Source organism: Orcinus orca, chromosome 18, assembly GCF_937001465.1.
Source record: "Orcinus orca chromosome 18, mOrcOrc1.1, whole genome shotgun sequence".
In the NCBI taxonomy this organism is placed as follows: Eukaryota; Metazoa; Chordata; class Mammalia; order Artiodactyla; family Delphinidae; genus Orcinus; species Orcinus orca.
The window spans coordinates 5,239,348-5,247,132 of NC_064576.1; the positions used below are offsets into that span (position 1 = coordinate 5,239,348).

At 40.2% G+C, this 7,785-nt stretch overlaps 1 long non-coding RNA gene across 1 annotated transcript in view; it reads right to left on the minus strand.

Annotated features, from left to right (window-relative positions):
- Positions 1-7,521, minus strand: part of LOC117202780 (uncharacterized) — a 431,485-nt gene extending 423,964 nt beyond the window's left edge. Inside the window, exon 1 of the long non-coding RNA XR_007473247.1 lies at positions 6,850-7,521. This is a non-coding gene — a long non-coding RNA (uncharacterized LOC117202780). The remainder of the gene's footprint in view (positions 1-6,849) is intronic.
- Positions 7,522-7,785: the final 264 nt, after the last annotated feature.

A 7,785-nucleotide genomic window follows, 5' to 3' on the forward strand; every position in this document is an offset into this window, starting at 1 on the left:
AAGTGTGAGCAGATTACCCTGCGCAAATAAAAATACCGGCTGGGGAGGTACAAACTATTGGGTATAAGATTGGCTCAAGGATGTATTGTGCAACACGGGGAATATAACCAATAGTAATGACTGTAAATGGAAAGTAACCTTTAAAAATTGTGTAAAAATTTTTAAAAATGTAAATACTGAGAAATATATTATTACTGATTAAAATCAGGTTATAGAAGAAAAAGAGGCCAGGGGAAGGATCTAATACCATCACTGCCATCTAAAAAAGTAAAGAGTAAAAGTAAGTGTAATATTATATTTATAAAAGTAGCCAATAAAACAAGAATATGTACATTAAATATAAAGACTCTATACAAAAAGCAAAGAAAACAGATCGTGTAAGTGAAAGACTTTTTAAAAATATTCTAAAAGTGGAAATCCAGCATAAAGTAATGTGACATAAACATCAGCTGTAAAATTCAAACTAGAACCTCTAACACTTCAATTGGCTGGGGACCCACCTAGTACAGCCCTTCATCCTGCAGTTGAGGAAAGTGAGGACTAAAGAGATGCAACATCTTACTCAAAATCAAACAGAAACTCAAGAGTGTCTTACACCTAGAATGCAGCACCATTTTCGTTACCTGTTCTCAGAAACATTTGTTCATAAAGGATATAGTGACGATTTTTAAACCCGCCTGCACATTCTGTGAATCCTCAGGAAGTGGTGGGGTCTGTCTCCTCCCCTAAAATGTGGGCCAACCTTAGTGAGTCACTGGTAACTAATAGAATGTAGCAGAAGTTCGTCACACAGCTTCTGGAGGCACATGAGAAAAGGCTGGGTAGTTTCTGTCTCACTTGTTTTCTTGCGTCACTCACATTTGGAGCACTGAGCTGCCACGAGGCCACCATGTTGCGAGGAAGCCCAGGCCATGTGTAGATGATACAGCCGAGGTTCCAGACAATGGTCCCCTGGCCATTGAGTCATAGTTCCCCTTCTGCTTTCTGCCACTGAGTCTTCCTAGCTGCTTCCAGACACCGTGGAGCAGAGACAAGCCATTCGCACTGTACAGTGCCTGAATTCCTGACCCACAGAATCTCTGCACATAACAAAATGGTTGTTTTATGCCACTAACCTTTGGGGTGGTCTGTTACAGCAGCATGAAAATGAACACTATTTTTTCCCTACTACTAAGGACTTTTAAAAGGGGAGCCAAGAGGAAGGCCAACTAAAGCCAAAAGGCCATACTTGATTTGAGAAGAGAAAAGAAATAAAACTTGTTTCTGAATTTTAACTTTCTGCAACACAGATTTTTTTTTTTTGAGGAACCAATATAAGGCAATACCAAGAGGTTTTTCATTTTTAAATGTCATGAAATTTTTCAGATGATAAACACTTGCTTAGCAGTACAGCTCTGAAGCAAATATCTAGGCAATTAATCACATGTATACAGGATTTTTTTTTCCTGTGGAGAAATTTTTTGTTGTTGAAAAATAGAGCTTTATTTTAAAACTATTTGAAAACAAAAGCAAACCAGAGGCTTCTCTGCTGTAAAGTACAATATGGCTGATTTACTTTCATAATGTAAACATTATTCTTTTTTTCTAATTTTCTTAAGCCAAGTAAACAAAGGGTGTTGAGAGCTTGTGTTGGTATCAAGTGTGTGCCTGATGACAAGCCAGCCTGGCAGTTAGACACATTCAGACCTGGAAAACCAAAGTGTTGTATTAAGTGCTTCTATTAGTTTCCTATGGCTGCTGTAAACAAATTACCTCAAAATTGGAGGCTTAAAACAACAAAATTGTTTTGTTTCAGTTTTGGAGGTTAGAAGCCCTAAGTCAAGGGGTTAGCATAGCCACATCCTCTCTGAAGCCTCTAGGGAGAATCCTTCCCTGCCTTTGAGACAGGCTGGGACTTGGGACCTGGCACCCTTTGCTGCAATGCTTGCACCTGGACAAACGTGGCCTGGAGCTACAAAATACAAAGAAACTATAAGGGCCTAAAAATAACTGTGTGCATGCACAGTTGGGGCAAATTCTGCACAAAGAGACCAAAAAGCCCAGCTGCCACTTCTGAAGAGCCCAGAGCAAAAGCAGGGAAGGGGGTCGGGAACCAAAGCAGGGTACTGCGCATGCCCCCTGCACACACCACCACTGACGGGGTGGGCAAATCACCTAAGCCACCCCTCCCGCCTGACCCCTGTACACACCCCTACCCTCAGCCCATATGAGGAATCAGCTAATAGGGGAGCAAGGCTGCAAGGGAATCTGTTACTTATTCTCTCTCCCTCCTACGCAGCAGGGGGCCCAGCAAAGCCTTGCCTGAGTTTATTGTCTGGCCTCTGATCAATTTCCATTGATTAAGGAGGCCAAGAACCCTGACGGGTAACACCCTTTCCAGCTTCCAGGGGTGGCTACCAACCCTTGGGGTGCCTCGGCTTGTGGCTGCATCTCTGCCTCAGTCTTCACAAGGCCTTGTCCTCTCTCTGTCTGTCACCCTCCTCTTCTTATAAGGACACCTGTCATACTGAATTTAGGGCCCCTACTCCAGTTTCATCCCATCTTAATCAGATTATATCTGTAAAGACCCTCTTTCCAAATAAGGTCACACTCACCGGTACAGGGGTCAGGGTTAGGACTTGAATATATGTTTTGGGGGGACACAGTTCAACTAACAACAGTGTCCAAAACAGAGATCTAAATAAAGGGCTGTGATTGTGGGTAAGACGGGATACTTAACTGCAGGGATCCCTTTACTTCGTTTGAAGCCAAGAACCTGGATTTAAATACTGACTAGCTGTGAAGCTGTGCAAAAGTCCTTTCACCTCTCCAGTCTCAGAACACTTATCCGTGAGCGGGGATTAACTGAGGCAAGTGTGGTCATAGACCAGCGACCTGGGCATCACCCTGTGAGAAATGCTGACACTCAGGCCCGACCCTGGACCAACTGAGCCATAATTTGCATTTAAGTTGGAGCTTGAGCTGCTTCTGAGGCACATTAAAGCTTGAGGAGCACTTAGCACAGTCCTTGGGGCATGATAATTTGCCAATAAATGCTAATCCCCCCTGCTCATAAACCCCACGAAGGCACTTAAATAAAAGAGCTGAGTTTACATTTAACTTAATAACTGTGGACTAAAATGAAAGAAGGGAGGAGGGTAGGCCGTTCTCAAAATCTCTCATTCAGAAAAACTTGGCTAACTAGCAACAGGCTGTTAGTGAAACACTTAACTTTTGGGACTCTTTGGAATATATCAACTTTTTTTTTTTAATTTAAGAAAAGATTGCTCACACTACATGGGGAAAAGAAATCCAGAGATGGGACACAGCTCACCCACAGTTTTTAAGGTTGTGTTATCTGAAATGGGTGAATTCACGGGTTACTGGTGTGTAATTCTTATGGAAATGAAAACAATTATTTAAGTGTAAAAACATAACAAAAAGTTTGGAAGTCATGCCTCCATCTCTCAGAACGAGAAAAGAGCTGCACAAACTGAAAGTCAATGACTTTTCTTAGCTCCATGAGAGAACTGAGGTCCCAGGATAAACCACCACCCTGAAAACTGGAGAGACAGGTGAGAACAGAGAACACAGGACCACATGGCGGAAGCCTCTGCAGCCAGAAGCAGGTAGGGACACACCCATGGTACCTGCAGCAAGGTGCTGGCGGAAGCTGACGTTGGGCTAACAGTCTAAGCAAGGACACCCATGTTTTCATGCAGTTTACCTCTGGCACTCCCACCAGGTTCTCATGGTGAAGATGGGAGAAAAAGCCCCTTGTTTGGCTGGGGTGAGGGGAGTAGCCGTTTTGAAATACGTCACAACAAATGCCAACCAACCCAGCAAGAGGAAAGACCTCAGTAAATGAGAAACAAATCCTGACTTAGGAAGGGGGGGTTTTGTTCAAAGGGATGATTGCAAGGGGGAGCGAGAGAGGGGGGAGAGGGGGTGATGGAAACCATAAGATCTGCAAGCATCAAAAAGGGGGTTTCTTTTATAAAAAGGCTAGGAGGACCCAGGTGTGGGGGGAGTTGGGGGAAAGGGGAACATGATCGGATAGGAGATCAGAGGATGTTCCACTCAGAGGCCAGCCTGTTCTCAGCAGGGGCTGTCTGTGGGCTCAGGCAGAGGATGGGCAAAGTTCAGGCCCCTGGGGCAGGATGGACGTTTAACCAAAGTTTGACTAACACACATTTTGTTCCCATTGATCAGTGGGGACATAATAGTTCAGCTCATTTCAGAGGTAAAGAATGGGAATTTAGAGGGACTGTGTCTGGCCTTTTCATAAGTAATCAAGGGGCTCCTGTGAGTCTCGCCTAGTCATACGGGGCTGGGGCGGGGATGGGGAACGATGAGCCTTTTCTCTGAACACAAAGTGTGGGAGATCTCTTAACCTTCACTGTTTTCCAGGAGCATAGAGTTCGGGTAACAGTCAGCACTGTCAACAGTAAGGGCTTCCAGGACAATCTAAGACTCTTCACTTAGGGACTTCCCTGTTGGTCCAGTGGTTAAGACTGCGCCTTCTAATGCAAGGGGTGCAGGTTCGGTATCTGGTTGGGGAGCTAAGATCCCACATGCCTTGCAGTCAAAAAACCAAAACAGAAAATAGAAGCAATACTGTAACAAATTCAATAGAGACTTTAAAAATGGTCCATGTCAAAAAAAAAAAAAAAAAGAGAAGAAAAAATAAGACTCTTCACTTATTTCTCCTTTGACTCTTCCTTTCTTTACTTTGATTTGAGCTTCTGACCCTTACCCTTGTCCTTCTCTCTGAAGAACTTTTAAATATTTCTTGCAAGGCAGGTCTACTGGTGACAAATTTTCTCAGTTTTCCTTTATCTGAGGAAGTCTGTATTTCTCCTTTACTTTCAAAGGATAATTGTGCTGGGTACAAAATTCTAGGTCAGTGTATTTTTTTCTTTCAAAACTCTGAACATTTCACCCCACTGTCTTCTACCTTCCATGGCTTCTAGTGAGAAGTCTGATGTGATGCTGACCTTTGTTTCTCCACCGGTAAGTTCAGGCAGTGTGCAATGCCGAGACTTTTATAATTATAAAGTAGAGAAGTGAAGTGTGTGTGTCCCTCACTGTTTCAGTGCATCCTCAGAAATAATCCCCAGTAATTTGAGTGGCTTTGATGCACTTTTTTTTCCAGGTTTTTTCCCCCCGGGGGCAGCAAAAATATATGGCTTGAGTGGGATAAATGCCATCCTCCTTTAAAAGTTCCATAATTATCTTAAAACCAACCCCAATATACATACAATCTAAATAAAACAGATTACTTGCTTTGTGAGCAACTTCAGACTAAATTCCCCAGCTTACTCCTTCAATTCTAGACCCTTCTATGTAATATGTAGCTATTGTTCAGAGATAAATATAAACACACAAATATGCTTTTAGAAACAAAAACTAGATTGCAACCCGCACACTCTTCTACAACTTTCTTTTCTCACGTAATGGCCATAATTATACTAAGGGCATATTTGCGAATCAGTCCATATAGATCTGTATTGTGCTACATTTGTGGATGTATCACAAACTTTTTGTTCTTTAACATTTAGATTGTTTTCAATTGCCTGCCATCCAAACAATACACAATGAATATTCTTGTACACTGTTATATCACATAGATTGTGCTGTTACATCTGTGGGACAAATTCTGGGAAGTAAGATTGCTGGGTCATGGGATATAAAAGTTAAAATACGGGTAGACATGGCCAAATTACACTCTAAAAAGGTTGTAATAAACTATTACTGACAGTATATACGGGTGTTTGTCTTAACTCCTCTCCCCTTCATCTTAACACTTTATTAGTAATTGTTTAAATAATTGTCAGTCTTACAAGAAAACACACACACACTTGTTATTACATTTAAATTTGCATTTCTCAAGTAATTAGAGAGATTTAGATTCTTTTACCAGTGTTTTTTTTTTTTGGATCAGTTGTATTTGTTCTGTATATTGCTTGTTTATATCTTTTGCTTATTTTTCTATTGAGTTGTCTTTCTCTTACTGATTATTAGAAACTCTTTCTATACTAGAGATATTAAAGCCCTGCTTGCTAAATATTGCAAACATTTTCTCCCAAAGTTTTGTCTTTTATTTACGTACACATATATATTAACCTATTCATTTACACCACTGTTTCTCAAACTGTCGTTGATGGAGTGCCTGTAAGATAATCATGTGGGGTGCTCACTAAAAATGGAGATTCTGGGGCCCAAGCACTCTATGAGGATCTCTTGGAAAAGGACACAGGATTTTGTATTTAAAACAAATATCTAGATGGTAGAACTATTGTTTCATAGTCACTTATTTTTATGACTTAGATAATTATTAAATACATGACATTTTATGTTTTTGCATATATTTAGTCTTCAATCCATCTTAATTTGCTTCCTGTTATGATGCAAAAATCTAAATTAACTGTATTTTTTAATGTCTTTAATTATGCCAGCATTTATTAATAAACCATTCTTTTCCCACTAAATTAAAGCATCACCCTTATATTAGATTGTAGACTTTCTCACATTTCCATACTTTTAAAAAGACACATCCTTTTATTCTTTTTGTAAAATATTATGTATTTATAATAGAGAATTCGTGACATGCAGAATAATAAGAAATTTTAAAAATCCAGCTGTAGTAGATTGAATAGTATCTCTCCAAATTCATGTCTACCTGCACATGTAACATTTGGAAATTGGGTCTTTGCAGATGTAATTAAGATGAGATCATACAGGATTAGGGTGGGTCCTAATTAAAGAATTAGTATCTATACAAGAAGAGGACAGATGGACAGTGAATGCCATGTGAAGACAGAGGCTGAGACTGGAAGCCACAGAACATCAAGGAAAGCCAAGGCTTACCCGCAACCACCAGAAGGTACGACAGGGGCATGGAACAGATCCTCCCTCAAAGCCTCCAAAAGAACCAACCTTGTCGCATCTTGATTTTGGACTGCTGGACCCCAGAGCTGCAAGTGAATAAGTTTCTGTTGTTTTATGCCATCAGTTTGTGGTGCTTTAGGAAAACAATATACCAACTAATCAGAAACAACTAGCTTTAACATTAGATGGTCCTCATTACAGATGTTGTGTATGTATGTGTATATACATGTGTACATGTAATAGATTGACAGAAATACTTCCAGTATAATGAGGTAATTCTGTACATTCTGCATTATTAAACATTATTTTACTTGAATTTATCTGAAGAAAAAGAATAGATTTGTCCTATTATTCCAGTGATGGTTTTTCCTATTTCTGTGCTAATATCTTGGTGTTTAATTTTTTATAGGACAAACGCTTATCACTTTTCTTTTTCAAGGTCTTTTTTTTTTTTTTGGCCTCACCGCACAGCTTGTGGGATCTTAGTTCCCCGATCAGGGATCAAACCCAGGGCCCTGGGCAGTGAAAGCGTGGAGTCCTAACCACTGGACCGCCAAGGAGTTCCCTTCAAGGTTTTCTTCATCATTTACAACCATGTGATCTTCCCTTCAAAATTTAAAATTAGTCAGTTCTAACTTATCCTCAAGAGAATCTGGAATTCTGATGGGAATTGTGCTAATTTGGCTTGGAGAGAATTGGCATATTTTTGGTACTGATTTCTCATCCACAGATATGGCAGGTTTTTCTTTTTTTCTGGTCTTGTTTCCGCCTTTCAGCAAAGGGCAAGGGATTTCATCATCAGGATCTTGTAACTCGTTAAACTTTATTCCCAATTATTTTATAGTTTTTGACGCTGTTGCAGATAAAATATTTTTATTTTTAATAGGTTATTGCTTTTTCAAAAGGAAAATTGCT